This window comes from Myotis daubentonii, chromosome 11 (genome assembly GCF_963259705.1).
Source record: "Myotis daubentonii chromosome 11, mMyoDau2.1, whole genome shotgun sequence".
NCBI classification, from domain to species: domain Eukaryota; kingdom Metazoa; phylum Chordata; class Mammalia; order Chiroptera; family Vespertilionidae; genus Myotis; species Myotis daubentonii.
The window spans coordinates 42462646-42478346 of NC_081850.1; the positions used below are offsets into that span (position 1 = coordinate 42462646).

General features: G+C 39.5%; 1 long non-coding RNA gene across 1 annotated transcript in view; it reads left to right on the forward strand.

Annotated features, from left to right (window-relative positions):
• Positions 1–15246, forward strand: part of LOC132212773 (uncharacterized) — a 41091-nt gene extending 25845 nt beyond the window's left edge. Inside the window, exon 3 of the long non-coding RNA XR_009447782.1 lies at positions 15096–15246. This is a non-coding gene — a long non-coding RNA (uncharacterized LOC132212773). The remainder of the gene's footprint in view (positions 1–15095) is intronic.
• Positions 15247–15701: the final 455 nt, after the last annotated feature.

Here is a 15701-nt window from a genome sequence, read left to right on the forward strand (position 1 = left end):
CCTCTTCTTAGCGAATCAGTTGCTAAGCACAACCATCAAGTTGAAGGATTATATTCCCTAGCTTTGCTCCACACTTTCCTTTTGGCTAGGTCAGTGGTTCTCAATCTTCCTAATGCCGTGACTCTTTAATACAGTTCCTCATGTTGTGGTGACCCCCAACCATAAAATTATTTTCGCTACTACTTCATAACTGTAATTTTGCTACTGTTATGAATCATAATGTAAATATCTGATATGCAGGATGTATTTTCATTGTTACAAATTGAACATAATTAAAGCATAGTGATTAATCACAAAACAATATGTAATTATATATGTGTTTTCCTATGGTCTTAGGCGACCCCTGTGAAAGGGTCGTTTGACCCCCCCCAAAGGGGTCGCGACCCATAGGTTGAGAACCGCTGGGCTAGGTGAACACAATGACACTGAATTAAAGGACTATATTTCTTAGCCTTCCTTATAGACTCCTTTTGGCCATCTTACCAAGTTATGGCCAGTGAGCCATGAACAGTGGGAGAGAAACAATGTCTATATTAAACTACTATATTTTGAAAGTCTATGTTACAGCTGAACCTACCATTAATAGATACAAATCTCATTTTCATTATATCTTAAATTATCATTAATTCTGTTTAATGAATTTACGTTTACCAGGCCCCACTCCTTATAAATTTTTAAGGATTTCTCCTTATGCCCTTCTTTTGTGTCCACCTCCATCATTTTAATGACTTGCATTAAACATTTGTGTAGAGGTGCAGACAAAAAAAGTAATGACACTTGTATGTATAATATATACTGCAATCATGATGACTACAGTGGAAGTCCACTAATTTTGAATTTATGACTTATAGTCTATGTATAATTAAATTTTGAATGAGGGAAGTTTTCAATTAAGGAAGGATTATTGAAGACTAATAATGAGGAAGAGAGAAAAAGGAGGAGGAATGATAAGATTAGATAAAATGAGAAATGATAAAAATCATTATTTAAAAAAACTTTTTTATTGATTTCAGAGAGTAAGTGAGAGGGAGAGAGAGAGAAACATCAATGATAAGAGAGACTCATTGATCAGCTGTCCCCTGCACACCCCCTATAGGTATTGAGCCCAAAACTCAGGCATGTGCCCTTGATGGGAGTCAAACCAGGGACCCCTCAGTCCACAGGCCGACACTCTGTCCACTGTGCCAAACCGGCGAGGGCTCATTTATTCTTTTGATTAATTTAGAGAAGGAAGAAGAGAGAAAACAAAGAAGTATTTACAAATTAATGTTGGGTTGTATTGAATAGCAGGGAAAATAAAGACCTAAAGGTCAAAGTAAGTGTCAGAGTGAAGAAAAGTTTCAAAGCTTAAGCCTTTAAAGAAAGGAAGGATTCCAACCACAGTCATGCTTGTGCTGAATTATGACTTGCTCTCTGCTGTAGGAAAGGCTCTGGAAGCCTCTTCACCTACAGGCTTGGTACAAAAGCCATCAATTATTTAGCTTAAAAATCAGGGGTAAGAGGTGACACCAGGAATTGGGATTAAGGTTTTTTATTTTGTTTCGTTTTTGCTGGGAATTTAATTGCAAAGTCTTTACTTGTGGTAACCAGACTCAGAATGAAATACAAAATTGGGCAATAAAGTTGTATACCTCTTAGAGATTTGAAAAGAAATAAAAAAAACATACAAAAACAAGGAGAAAGTTTGGTTGCCTTGTAAAGCTGGATCAAGAGAAAACACCCAACCGGATAGAGATTTTGCTTAATTTAAGACCATATAAACACACAGGTTCTCTTCCCAAGTCATGAGTCATGAAAAAAAAATGTTGTTAGTAATGCTACATGCAGAGTATCTATGATAGACATTGTTAGCGTCCAACCAATAGCCATTCCCCTCTACTTCCTTGTTGACCAAACCTGCATTTTGATCAGAGAGGTAAAGTGCCCTTCCTCAAGGACTAAATCAGCCTTGGTCTAAGTTGGTCATGGAGATCTTTTTCCCCTTTGTCAAATTTACACTTTCCCAGCCATCCTTGCAGCCAGGAGTGGTCATGTGACTAAATTCTGACTGACAACCTGTCAGTAGCAAGTCTGCTAGGGAGCACCTTTGAAATACTTTCGTGTTCAGGTAAAAATGCAAAGATTTGCAAGAGAAAATTGTTCCCCTTGCCTACTTTGACCTGCTTGGTATGCTGGTGTGATGATGTGCTGACTGGATATATACTGGCCAACTTGTGACCTTGTGGTGACAAACAAGCAGATAAAAATATTATACATAGAGTTTGAGGAGACTTAATTTTGTAAAAAGCCTGTTTTTTGTTTGGAGCCTGGGGTTTGGAAGAAATTATTGAGCTATTAACTCTCCTAATGCTAAAGGTTGGTCATGGACAAGATGTTACATGCTCAGTGATGCAGTGAAAAATAGAACATGAAGCCTGGATGGTGTGGCTCAGTGGTTGAGTGTCAACCCATGATCCAGGAGCTCACAGTGTGATTCCTGATCAGGGCTCGATCCCCAGTAGGGGCCATGCAGGAGGCAGCCATTTGATGACCAATGATCGATGATTCTCTCTCATCACTGATGTTTCTATATTTCTCTCCTCCCTTCCTCTCTGAAATCAATAAAAGAAATGTATAAAAATATTCAATGTTTGAATCATTCCAGACCATAGAAAAGGAGCCAAAGCTTCCTGATTCTTTTTATAATGCTAACATAACTTTATTACTAAAAGTTGATCAATATATCACAAAAATAAAATAATATTTTCCTGTATTAATATAGATATAAAAATTCTGTATAGCATGTAGCAATTGATTCCAGCTGTGTATTATGAGAACAGTGTAATATGATCTAGTAGAATTTATTCTAAGACTGTAAGGATAGTTCAATATGAGGAAATCCATCAGTGTAATTTATTACACCAACAAATTAAATGAAGAAAGTCAATAATTATATCAATAGATGCCTAAAAGGCATCATAAAATTTAACAGCCATTCCTAATAAAAAGTATCCAAGAAATTTAAAAATGAAGGAAACTATTTAAACGTAGTAAATTCTTTTTACCAAAACCCAATAGTGAACACTATACTAAAGCATAAAAATGCTAACACTATTTTCATTTAAAAATAGGGTTGATTTCTTGTTATATTTAATCTGTGGTGAAATTGCTCATACCTTTTTTTCTACCCCCACTAGTTGAGGACATACCCCTCAATGAAGTGCCTGAAATGATGTATTTAAACATATTTTTCTCTTTTTAGATTGAGACTTTTTAAAGGCAGATATAGGCTTTACAAATTTTGTATCCTTAGTCCCTGATAGCTTCTGCCACAAAAAATTTTCTTGAATGCATAAGCAATTAAATTAATATAATGGTAGAATTTTGTACTTTATAAAAGTCCATTTCCCTTCCCCATAAGTGGACTGTGTCAGTTTTGTTTACATATGACATGCTGTGTATACCATGAGCACAGTTTACAAAACCATGTTTCGAAAAGTACACCCCAACCCCTCCAAAAAGAAAAGAAAACAAAAAAGTCCAACCAAACAACTATATCTGAACAGAGGGCAAAGACCATTTTCACTTTTTATGATTTTATCTTTCCTTGAGATTTTAAGATCTCACATAGTTTTATGATAATCAGTTTTGTAACCCCTTTCATAATTGTTCTGGGATTTATTTATCATATTTAGAAGTTGAGCTGTAAGCAGCTTGGAAATGCAATAGTATGCCACTTAGCTTAAGTTTATTTACTTTAGAAACCATAAGAAGATTAAAAACAAAAACAAAATAACCCCAAACTGTTTGGGAAATGCTTCTCAAAGAGGAATTTTATTTTCACATCCTTCCCACCTTCTAAAACCAAAGTAAAAAATTTTTTTCTTTCCATATTGCTATTTAAATCTGAGGGCGTCCATATATTTAACTTCCCTAGAATCCTCAGTTATTTCACTTAGCATTCATGGACTAGGCCCCTCTACCTGTATTTGCTGCTACCTATTATAAACTAATGCCTCCTGCTGCTGTGTCTTTCTCTCAAGAGAGAACAGATGTGCTACCCTGAGATGGAAAACAGAGGTTGGATGTTCAGAATTCCACTCTGGAAGGGTTGTGCACCCCCAAGTTAATGCACTCATTTATTTATTTAACAAGTGCTTATGAAGCTCATAAGCTGGAGTGGGTATAGAGTGAAGACAGGCTGCCCTTGCAAAGGAATGTAGTCTGGCATCCTTTTCCTTGTTGCCTGTCTTTGCCTTTTTTCTGCCTATGCTGTGTGTTTCTCAGTGGTATCCTTTGAAGTCAACAAGGAAACAAACAAACAAAAATAACAACAACCATCTTTTTACATTTAACAACAAATCTAATTATTATAAAGGATAATTTAAAGAAATAAGATTTCCTTCCCCCCCCATCTCTCTACCCATCTCCTTCCTTCCTCCCTTCCTCCCTCCCTCCCTCCCTCCCTTCCTTCCTTCCTTCCTTCCTTCCTTCCTTCCTTCCTTCCTTCCTTCCTTCCTTCCTTCCTTCCTTCCTTCCTTCCATCCATCCATCCATCCATTTTTGGCCTGCTTAGCTTTAACCTCATCCGCTCTCTCCTAGAAACAGCACCCTGATTTTCTTTGGGGAATTCACCCTTTTCTACTGCCAGCCTGTGTCCACCAAAGCTTCAGGATAGACATGGGATCCTGATTGCCCAGTAAGGAATTCTTGGGATTCTAACTGGAATGACAGGAAAAGGTACTCTTATCTACTTACTAAATTGGTTTAATTTTGGTGCTGCTGATGGCCATCTTGTCATTACAAGTAGAGAAATTATGTGAAAATGAAGCTGAACAGAGAGGAAAAGGGAGTGATGAAGGAAGACACATTTTTGATGAGACCATTTAAGTTCTTGAATTTGACCAGGCCTGTGAGCCAATAAATTCTCTTTTTTAAAAAAATCACTTTGAGAGGGACTTCTCTCACCTGCACCTAAAATTCATGTTCAATAGAGGCACAAAAAGCAATCCAGAGGAGTCAGAGCAAGCTTCCTGGGAAAGTAACATTGAAATGATTTTCTAAAGGAAGTTGGGCTAAGATGAAAAAGGAGAGTGTTTTCAGCAAGAAAACAGCATGTCAGAAAACTGCAGTTAGAAAATGTTCGGCTTCTTTGAAGAACCGAGTGCAATAAGGGACAGAGTAGGAACACCACGGAGACGTGAGACTGTGGAGGTTATGCAGGGTCAGAGTGCACAGAACTTCATCCTCAGGGTAAGGGCAGGGGTCTTCACTGGGGCAATGCAAGATCCCAGTTCCATCCCAGAAGTGTCTCTCAGGGAACCATTAGAAAATTGATTCAAGAGGGGGAATCAAGGAGACCAGTCAGTGTGACACGATGGTGGCCTTTCTGAGCAGTGTCAGTGCAACTAGAGAGAAATGAATGGATTAGAGAGCTTTGTAAGTTAGAATCAAGAGGCTTGGAGACTGACTGGGTGGAGTGAGTGGAGGAAGAGTGAGGAGGAGTCAAGTAAGACGCACAGTTTCCTGGCATGGGCTGATGGTGTTGAGGGAGAATATCACACACAGGAGGAGAAGGTTTGGGAAGAAGAGGAATTCCGTGTCGGAGAGTTTGAGTTTGAGTTTGAGTATCAGGTGTTTGGCATGTCTGAGGGGAAACATGGAATAGGCTATGGGAATTATGGTCAGGAAAGTAAGTGTGGTGCTAGAGATATAAATTCGGGAGATATGTGAACCGCGTCCAGCACTTCCAGTGGTGAACCTGAGGAGGGGTAGTGAAGGATTAAAGAAAACAGACAAGAGAATATAGTTGGGGCCAGGTGGATCACTGCACCTGGATGAGGACACAGTGACACAGCCTGTAAGCCGAATCTTTATTTTATAGCCAGATCACACAAAGCAAAATAAAGGAGTGGTCAAGATGTTTACAATGTTCTTGCGAGTTTCAAATCTGCTTCTTTCCTCTTATTGCAATTCTCTAAACTCTATCAAGCTTTGTTTTGGCAGCACTTGCTGTACCTCCCACAGCCCACAGCCCTCAGCTACCTAGGACTACAAGGTCGGACTATAATGTCAAGCTTACATACAACCATAGCCTTTGGCTATAATTGTGCTGGGAGGGCTTTGCCCTCCAAGCCGGGACTTATATGTGCCTTTGCTACAAGAGGACCATACCTCCTCTTCAGTCCAAGGCTTGATCCTATCCAAACGCTATAGCTGCTCTCCACAGATATGGATGCAACTGAAGCCATGATTATAGGTGAAATATATGTTAGGTTAGGAAAAAAGAGGGCTTGGGGCAGAATCCTAAAAAAGAATCAGTATTTAGAGGATGAGCAGAGGAGAAATGGCCCTAAAAGGAGTGTAGAAAAAATTGATCAGAGGGACAGAAGAAAAATCCTAAGAGTATGGCACCTCAGACTAGAGCATATGTCAAGGAGAGAGTGGTGAAGAGTCAAAAATGCTACTTGGATCAAAGAACTGTTAAAAGTTAGGGAACTGTTAGAAGTTAGTGTTACTGCTTATTGCAGAGAGAGATGATAAACCCTTGATAATACAACTACTCATGTCCAAGTTTCAAAAGAAGAAAAGGTTGATCTTTAGGATAATTTGGAAGTCTTAGAGTCATTCTGAAAGGAGACGGTGAGGAAAGGAGATGGAAGGGAAAGAGCCAGGGAGCTAACTGAGGCTCTTGTGTGATGGGACATATTCATGAGCCTCACAAAAGTTCTGTAAAATTTAATAAATGTGTGCATGACTGAAGTGGTTATTGTTTGGCACGCCTGCAAGGGGTTGCCCACCCCTGCCCTAGGGCTTAAGGGCAAGGGAAATTCCCAAATGATACTAGCATTATATAAAAGAAGGATTGAACATTGTCTGGGATTTAGCCATAAGGATGGTGTTACTGATCCTGAAATAGTTTGGACCAAAACTAAATGGCAATGTGTTCATTCAGAAGTGAGTGAGTGGGGACAGTGACATTGAAAAAAGAAGGTTAGCTAGGAAAGGCAGGAGAGAGAGAGAGACAGGATGGAATTTTATCTCAGAGGGTACTCATTCACCGAGGGCAGTGTAATTGTCTCTTCTAATAAAGGTGATATCTTTTTTTAAAAGTGATTGTGCAGAGAGAGGAAGGAAGAGGGAGAGCGAGAAATATCGATGTGACAGCAAAACATCAATCACTGCCATCTGTATGTGCCCTGACCAGAAATCAACCAGGCAACCTTTTGGTGCACTGGGTGATGCCCATCAACTGAGCCACATTGGCCAGGGCAGTGATACCTTGATATCGCAAAATTTGCCTTCATAGCTCCTTACTCTGTTCCTACTATCATTTATGCTTATTTATTTATTTTTTGTCATTTAGATTTAAAGAACACAATCAAGACGTAAAAAGTATAGCCTGTTGGGAAGTTTAATTTTGAATCTTGTGCTTTAAAGAGGCTTATTAATTTTCTGTGTTCATGAACCGAGACCCAATCTGTGTCATATAGCTCCTCATATTTTCTTCCTGAGTGGAGAGAAACATCTTACTGGCATATCATTACTCTTCAAATAGCTGGAAGCATCATCAAAAATTGAGATAATTACCCCTAACAGGAATAAATGAATTTTGAGTACATGGGCTCCCGCCCCTTAAAGCAGGGCAAAGGAGGTTAACCAGGCAGGGCAAGTCTCGGCTGGAGGAGTCCGTATAAGTCATTCTTAATTGGAGGTTTCACCTTTGTTCCCTTGAGCAGCTGCCAAGGAACTTTCTCCATGTGACTTGAGATAAATGGGCGAGACAAGGAACTGTTTGCATCTTTAAGATGAGCTGCTAGGCTATTCCTTTGAAATCCAAAAGGGGATGGTGGTGATTAAAGATATATATATATATATATATATGTTTCTTACAATGTATTGTAAAAGACAGTTAAGAAGTGCTGAGGGAAGAGTCAGGACACAAGGAAGCCCACACACAGTGACTCTGGGAAGCTGTCTGTCACGTTGTTTTCTTACTCATGCCAGAGGGAGGCTGACGGACAGCTCATAAGGAGAACAGTGGAGCATGAATCAGAGCATCACTGCTTCTTTGTAAAAGAACAAAGGCAGCAAAGGGAAACCTTGAAAGGAAACTTATATTAACACCCTCTTCTGCAGACAATCTCTGCTGCTCCTCAAGGGAAGACACAGAAGACCATCCTTTCAAGGCTCTAGCCTCAAAGGCTACATGTTGAGCATGATTGTGTGATGCCATAGAAACAGCGCTGGGTGGAGAGTCAGGGGTCTGAAGGCATAGGGCTCTCCTTTTCACGTCTTTGCCACTAATTTGGTGACTTTGGGCAAGCCTTGACCCCTCTGAACTTCCGTTTGCCGAAGTGTAAGATAGCAGAAAGCAGATGGCCACTGGTATTCTTACCTATGATGGGATTCTGAGCATCTTGAAAGATGGACAATATATCTGTAATAAAGAGGCTCAAAAGAAAGCTGCTGCCCTGTGTATTTTGCTTTGGGAATAATATGTTCCATTATATGGGAAAAGAAAGAATGAGTGTGAAACCCAGACGTGTGGGGCTGGCACGTGCAGACAATAATATTCTTATATAAAATTTGGATAAACACTTATTATACACTTGCTTTCACCCAGAATATTTGGTTTTCAATTCCTTAATCTTTTGGAATGCTGGAAATTACTTCTGGCATTTTCATCATTCCTGGGGTACAACTTAATGCTATTTGAAACAGAAATGGTTTCAGCCTCAAAAATAACACAGTTCCTGCTAATCAACTTAAAATCTTCCAAGTCACACAAACTGTCGGAAGCCAGAACCTGTTTTTCTGGACAGGGAATGTATTTGCTCAGTCCATGAGATTGAGATCAAACTTGGATATTATTTCCCAGGTTCTAGTTTTTGGAAAGCAGATGAAGAATACCTCGATGGCATGAGATGTTTTGTGAATAGCAAACTCTATAAACATTTTTTTAGGAACCACATTTTGTCCTGAGAATAAATTAGGAAGGTCGTAGGTATATTTTCTTGAATTTATTTTTTGCTTAGTGTGGAGCATAGCATGTTTTTAGCACACAAAAGTGTTTGTTGAATAAATGAATGAATGCATACATATATGGCATTTAAAAGAGACTATGAAATCTATCAGGAATTTTTCCAATTAAAATTTAATTATTGCTATCAATTTTAATCTATTATGTATATCAAAGGATTGACAGTTAATGAATGAGTATATTCTTCTGAACTCTTCTTGAGATAGTCTTATTAACTTTAAAGGCTTCTAATGGCATCTGGCTTTCTTTAAAAAAAAAGTTAACAAATAAGAGAACCAGTGTTTCTGCTTATTCAGACATCCAAGAGCTAGTCAGGGGATGATTTAATCTGGGAATAACTTCCTAAATCAAGTGGCTTCTCTGAGAGGCCTCTCTCCTTGGAAACCTTCTTGAGTCTGATGGTGACATTCGAATTGTGGGCCCCTTAGATTCAGCGAGAGAGATCTGGAAAGGAAAAGGGTTGATTAGAGGAAGGTTTGATCACTTTTGAAACTAAGAAAGCACACTCATTGGGATGAGGAGGAAAGTGCTAACTATTCACTTATTATCCTGATTAAAAATGTGAGTGAAGATATTCCTATCTGTCTCCCATGGGCTGCAACTTGGCAATATTTAATTTTGATGACCTATTTTCCTTTTTGATTAAGATAACCTTTCCTGGAGGTTTTTCCTGTGGGAAATAAACTCTGTAATACATAGTTAATATTGAGGCTTCTGCTGATCATTGTTTCACTGAATGTGTGCCTAAGAAGACTGTCAAAATTTGAGTGGGACGAAACGTCTAAAGGACCTCGTTGTATCTTGACAATTGACATTTATAAGTTGGAATACCATTCAAGATCTGTTTTATCACACATATTTATTAGAAGAGTAAGATATGATATTTTATTTCATTTCATTTCATTTTGGTAGCAATGAGTCATGGATCACCAGGGTTGATCAGCCAGCCAATCCAACATCCTCATTTTATGATGAGAAACTGAGGTCTGGAGAGGCAAAGTTACTTCACCCAAGGACACCTCTAGCTAGAACTAAAATTTAAGTCTTACAATATTTTTGAAATTTGTAACAGGCTGCATTGCCACTTCTTGGTAAATTCTATGTAAGTTCTATACTTTGATTGAAGCTTCACTTGAGGTAGAAAATGGTATTTTGAGGAGGTCTCAAAGTGTGACTATTCCTGTTCTAGATTTTTTTCCTAATCAGTCATAAGTTCACATAGCTCAGGATACCTTTTCTTGGAATCTAGCCCTAGGTCATACAATAATTAGTTTGTGGGTTACTTTAAGGACAACAGCAGAAAATGGTGGTGGGGGAGCCGAAGATTCTATGGGATATAGACTTACAAATATACAAGTAAACTTTGGGGCATCAAACTGGTTTGCATCCTAGTCAGTTCTCATCTAACTGATCTTCCCTTGGGGGAGGGGCTGTAGGCTTTGATTTCAGATCAGGTCCTCACACCCTGGTTCTCTCCCTGTAGGCCTGGATGACTGTGGGGTCTTAGCCTGGCCACCAGGACTCATAGGCTCAGTCTGGGCATTCACCACAGGGGCAGGTGCCACTTCCCTGCTGTACTCGCCCTGCATGGTAGGAAGGCGCATATTAAAGTGTTGAGGCTGCACGTAGCCTCTGAAGCCATCTTAGGCAAACTCATCTTTCTGTGCCTCAGTTTCTTCATCTGTATGTGGGGATAATATTTGTGTCTAAAGAATAGGGATATGTGGAATGATTCACAGGATTGTCCCAAAATGGCTTTGAGTGATTGTCCCAGACTGGCCAGTGTAAGCTGGCTCATACTGGATCCACTGCCTTCATTCACCTCAGCTGGTAGAAGGCAGTCAAAATATCAGGAGATTCATGCCTTCCTCTTTGCAGAGGGAATTTGGGGATGAGTGGTGGAGGTGGGGGTGTGGTGGAAGTGGGGATGGGAGCAGGGGATGGAGGGATATAGCTCAAGTACCATGGAGAAACCTCATCTTTAGTTTTCAAGTGAGAAGTCACAGTGAATATAACATTTTTATTTGCTGGCATTTAAAAAAATAATGCATCAGTGAAATTTGAAGAGAATGTATATTTGGCACATAGGAAGTGCTCCTGGTATGCTTATGAATTCACCCATCTATTTATTTGATATACTACTTATAAAATCCAGAATTATTCTAGGTGCCAGTCATTAAAAAAAAAAGCAAATAAAATGACCCTTAACCACTTTTTACCTTCTTATTCATTTACATCTTTGACTTAGATTTCAATTAGGTAAAATTCATAAAACTCAGACTTGGAATGGAGGTTCTTTATAGTCTAGAGATTACTAAGCCATTAACAAATGCTAATGGCTTAGTATTTGTTACTGCAAAACCTGGATTGGCACTAGATACAAACACACACACACACACACACACACGCATTTAAATTTGCTTTAATTTTCTTTTTTCCTTTTTATATTTATTGATTTGAGAGAGAGAGAAAGAGAGAGAGAGAGAAAGAGAACACATCAATTTGTCATTCCACTTATTTATGCATTCATTGGTTAATCTTTGTATGTGCCCTGACCGGGAATCAAATCCACAACCTTGGTTTAGCAGGATGATGCTCTAACCAACTGAGCTACCTGGCCAGGGCGGCTTTAATTTTCTAAAAAGAAGGATGCTCCATGTTGATGTTCTATATTAGGGTACTGGTTTGGCTGCTTTAGCAGAAACCAAATAGCAGTGGTTTAAACTATATAGAAGTTTCTTTCTTTTATACATACAAATCCAGGTTGGCAGGGAATCCAGGGAAAGGCAGCCCTGGATGAGGTTATCCAGGGACCCAGAGTTCTTTCTGTTTCCTGACTCTACCATTCCCTAGGGCCATGGTCCGCAAACTGCGGCTCGTGAGCCACATGCGGCTCTTTGGCCCCTTCAGTGTGGCTCTTCCACAAAATACCACGTGCGGGCGTGCACGTACAGTGTGATTGAAACTTCATGGCCCATGCGCAGAAGTCGGTATTTTGTGGAAGAGCCACACTCAAGGGGCCAAAAGCCACATGTGGCTCGCGAGGCACGTTTTGCCGACCACTGCCGAAGGGTGCTGCCTTCATTAATGTGGGTGATGGTGTCTTGCTACCACCTGCTTGTGCCCCAGCCTGACAGATTGTCAATGAAAAAGTGGAAGACACAAATTCTATTCAAGACCATAACCTGGAAGTTGTACAGATTACTTCTTACAACCCATTGTACTGAACTAGGCCAATGGGCTAACCCATAGGAGGCTGGGAAAGTTAGTCTTCAGGTGGGTAACCATGTGCCCAGCAAAATTCAGGAAAAGAGATTAGTATGGATATTGGGGAAAAACTAGTGATATTTAAGGGGTGTCCTGACTCCTTCTTCTTCACATATACATCTGCATTTTTTAAGGAGATTTTTTTTTGGTTTTGTTTTATAAAACTAAATTTAAAAGCTACATAGAACTTTAGAATACTCATGAGCCCAACTTCCAGATTTCATGTTGCTTGTTGAGCGAACCCCAAGGTATGAAAGTTTAAACTCCCTGAATCTATGTCTCCTCTTTAATGTTAAGAACTGGTAGTATGGGCATTTCCCTCCTTTTCACCAGTCATGGAGATGCCTATTGGGAGGAAATGGGCTATAGCAGCCTATTAGTGATGCAGGGGTACATGTGATCAACTTCCACATCCTCGCGGGTCCTCTCAATGGCCTTGCAGTCTCTCCCCCTTCCAGGATAATTGGGCTCATTATTTCCTTATATAAATGAAAAACATTCTAAAGCCCGACTCTCCAACTTAACTTCCGAACATCAACCTGGTCCAATGCACTTTTTCTTGGAATATAGAAGGTCCAGTGTGTGTTGCATTCAGGTTTTTGTTTTTGTTGTGATTTAACTTGCAAATGGCAAGTCTTTCTCTACTGTAAAGGATAGGGGATGTGTCCCTCTTCCACTGTTTGGGCAAGTCCTGGGGAAACAGCAGACAGATGTTATTTAGGAAAGTGTGTTAGCCAGAGTCACTTATAAAAACACATATAAAAGAAGACTTTTTCATAACTTTTCAGGGCTCTCAAAAGTGAGACTTTCATGAGTTTATTTCTCAGATATAGGAGAAACACCAAATTCTTAGAGAATGTCTAACAGCACCAAAGTTAAATAAAATCATTTCAGTTTCTGTGCTAAGCACAGAGGATTCTGCACATGACTCTTGCCTGAAACCATATGAGAACCTGAAACAGAATAGAGGCAAAAATTTAAAATGGTATTAAAATGTTAATTTCTCTTCAGTAGTTCCACTTGTAACAGTGTCTGAACTCACCGAGTTGAAAATAATGCTTTCTACTTTGTGACAATAGGATAACTTCTGACCGAATTGTAAGCATTTCAATTTGGAAGAAGTGTTTTGATTTTGATTTACATTTAAACGAGGCTCCTTTTGGATGGAAGTCTTAAAAGATGTCCTAGCAGGATGTCCTGATTCTGGCTGAAGTGGCATCCAAAACAGAGAGAAGGGATTGGAGGGCCTACCAAGTAGCTGCTTATTGTGGTCTATCTTCCAGTCTCAACAGGGATAAATGCTCCTGTGGGTAAAATGTTTGGCCTCCCAGGAGGAAAGGGAGTAGAACAACCCAGTGTGGCATAGATATAGTCACCATTATTTATGAGGTTTAGAGCTGAGTGAGGGAGGACTGAGGAATTTTGATGCTGGTCTCTTTTCTAGGTGGGAAATGAACATTCCTAGTGAGTGAGAATTGCTAAATAATTTTTGATTTTATAGCCCAAAGGCCTGTTTGCTTATCATTTACTTGTTCTCTTCTCAGTAGCTAAGGCTGAATATGTAGATTGTTTCTGGGGCAATTTGTAAGTAACAGACACATAAATAATAAATCTTCATTAATGTTTAGACTAGACTCTTGTAACCTTTCCTATTTCTCTATTAAACTTTTCTCAAAAACCTTTTTGTCTCCCAGGATATTGCTGTGCATTGGAGGAAGGTTTTGTTTCGCTTTGTTTTGTTGCCAAAACAACAATTGGTAGGCTGTCAAAATAGACTTACTTTGCCAGTTAGGTTGACATACTTCAATCCAATCAAATATCTGATACTTGGAAGCAAAGAAGTAAGGAAGGAAGGGAGGGAGGGAGGGAGTGAGGGAGGAAGGAAGGAAGGAAGGGCTAGATTTAAGGGAGGTACTGGAAAAAGATCCAAAGTTTATCTTGAAGAAACATCACCCTTTCACCAATTGTTGAGAAGCCACATTGAAAATCAGACCTGAGTACGCCTTGAGTATGAAGTAGATACAAAAAAAACTGATGCCTCTAACCGAGGTCCCAATACCATAACACTATTCTGTTGTTATAAAAAGATAATATTAGAGGGATAATAACAAAGACTCCAGCTCTTCTCACAGACTAATTTCAGAAGAGTTTCAGTTACTTTTTTTCTCATTCTTTAATTGACCAAGGTGTTAGTGTACAGAATTTCCCCTTTTTCTATCCACTGCCTAACAAAGTCTAAAAGAAGACTGAGTTTTTCCACAATGCAAACAGACCTCAGTGAGCCAAACCAGTTCCATTGTGAATCTTCACTACAATCTCAATGCAAGGTATTCCCTGCCTTGCTCAATCTGCCCAGCAACTCTTATTTCTCTTCATGGAACCATTGCTTTAATATGTGTATAATGGTGTGTGTATGTTTGGTCATGAGTGTGTGTGTGTGTGTGTGTGTGTGTGTGTGTGTGTGTGTGTGTCACACAGCAAGGGTGAGAGGATAAAACAAAAAATGCTCTGAATAGGGGAGTTTCTTCTACATTCTTCTCTCTTCATTCGTCCAGTAGGAATACAGAGCTGAATATTAGGGAAGCTATTTCTAGTGCTGAAATCCAATGATGCCAGTCACATAGATAACTCACTCAGCTTCTCTGTATTTTAGTTTCTTTCTTTCTTTCTTTTTTTTTTTTTGCAAGATGGGGGCACTCTGAATCAAATGAAATGGGAGGTGACTTTGAAAAGCAAAGGAGGCCAGGACTGTGATAATGCCTTTAGGACTTCCTACTATTGCTGTCTGTTTTTTCTCTAATTGCAGCAGCTGAGTTGATGCTGGAGGAGGAAGAAGGGTGAGGACAGGCAGAATCCTGGACAGTGCAGCAAGTTTCTTCCAGGACAGATGTTCCCTCTGGTACCAGGACAGCCTTCTCTTTTCAGACTCACACAACCATACCATGAAGCTCTATCAAGTCCAAATAAATTATTATGTCTTTGAATCCTCTTTATTTTATTTTCCCTCTCACCAAATCATTTCTTTGTCCAGGTGTGTCCTTACCTCCTGGCTGTGTTTCCCACTGATCGCCTCTGGGATTACTCGCTAGAGTTGTGTTTGTTAACACGATGCCTGTTCTCCTGCACAAATCTCTCTCTAGCTGGTCTTGGGATTTCCACAGTGCTCTAATTACACAGACAGGGGCGACATTTTCTCCAGAGGTTCTGGAGGGACAAATCGGCACTCAATAGTCTCCTCAAATGATACTGTGGAATGTAACACAGAGTGAATGAAATTGTTCTGAAGCACAGTCTTAAGGAAAAAATTATTATTTGATTTTTTTTCTTCAAATAGTATGAGATTCCCATTTTAGAAGTTAGAAAACCAAGCTGCTGCTTGTCTTTTCCTTTGTAAGCATCAGAATATGGAGTG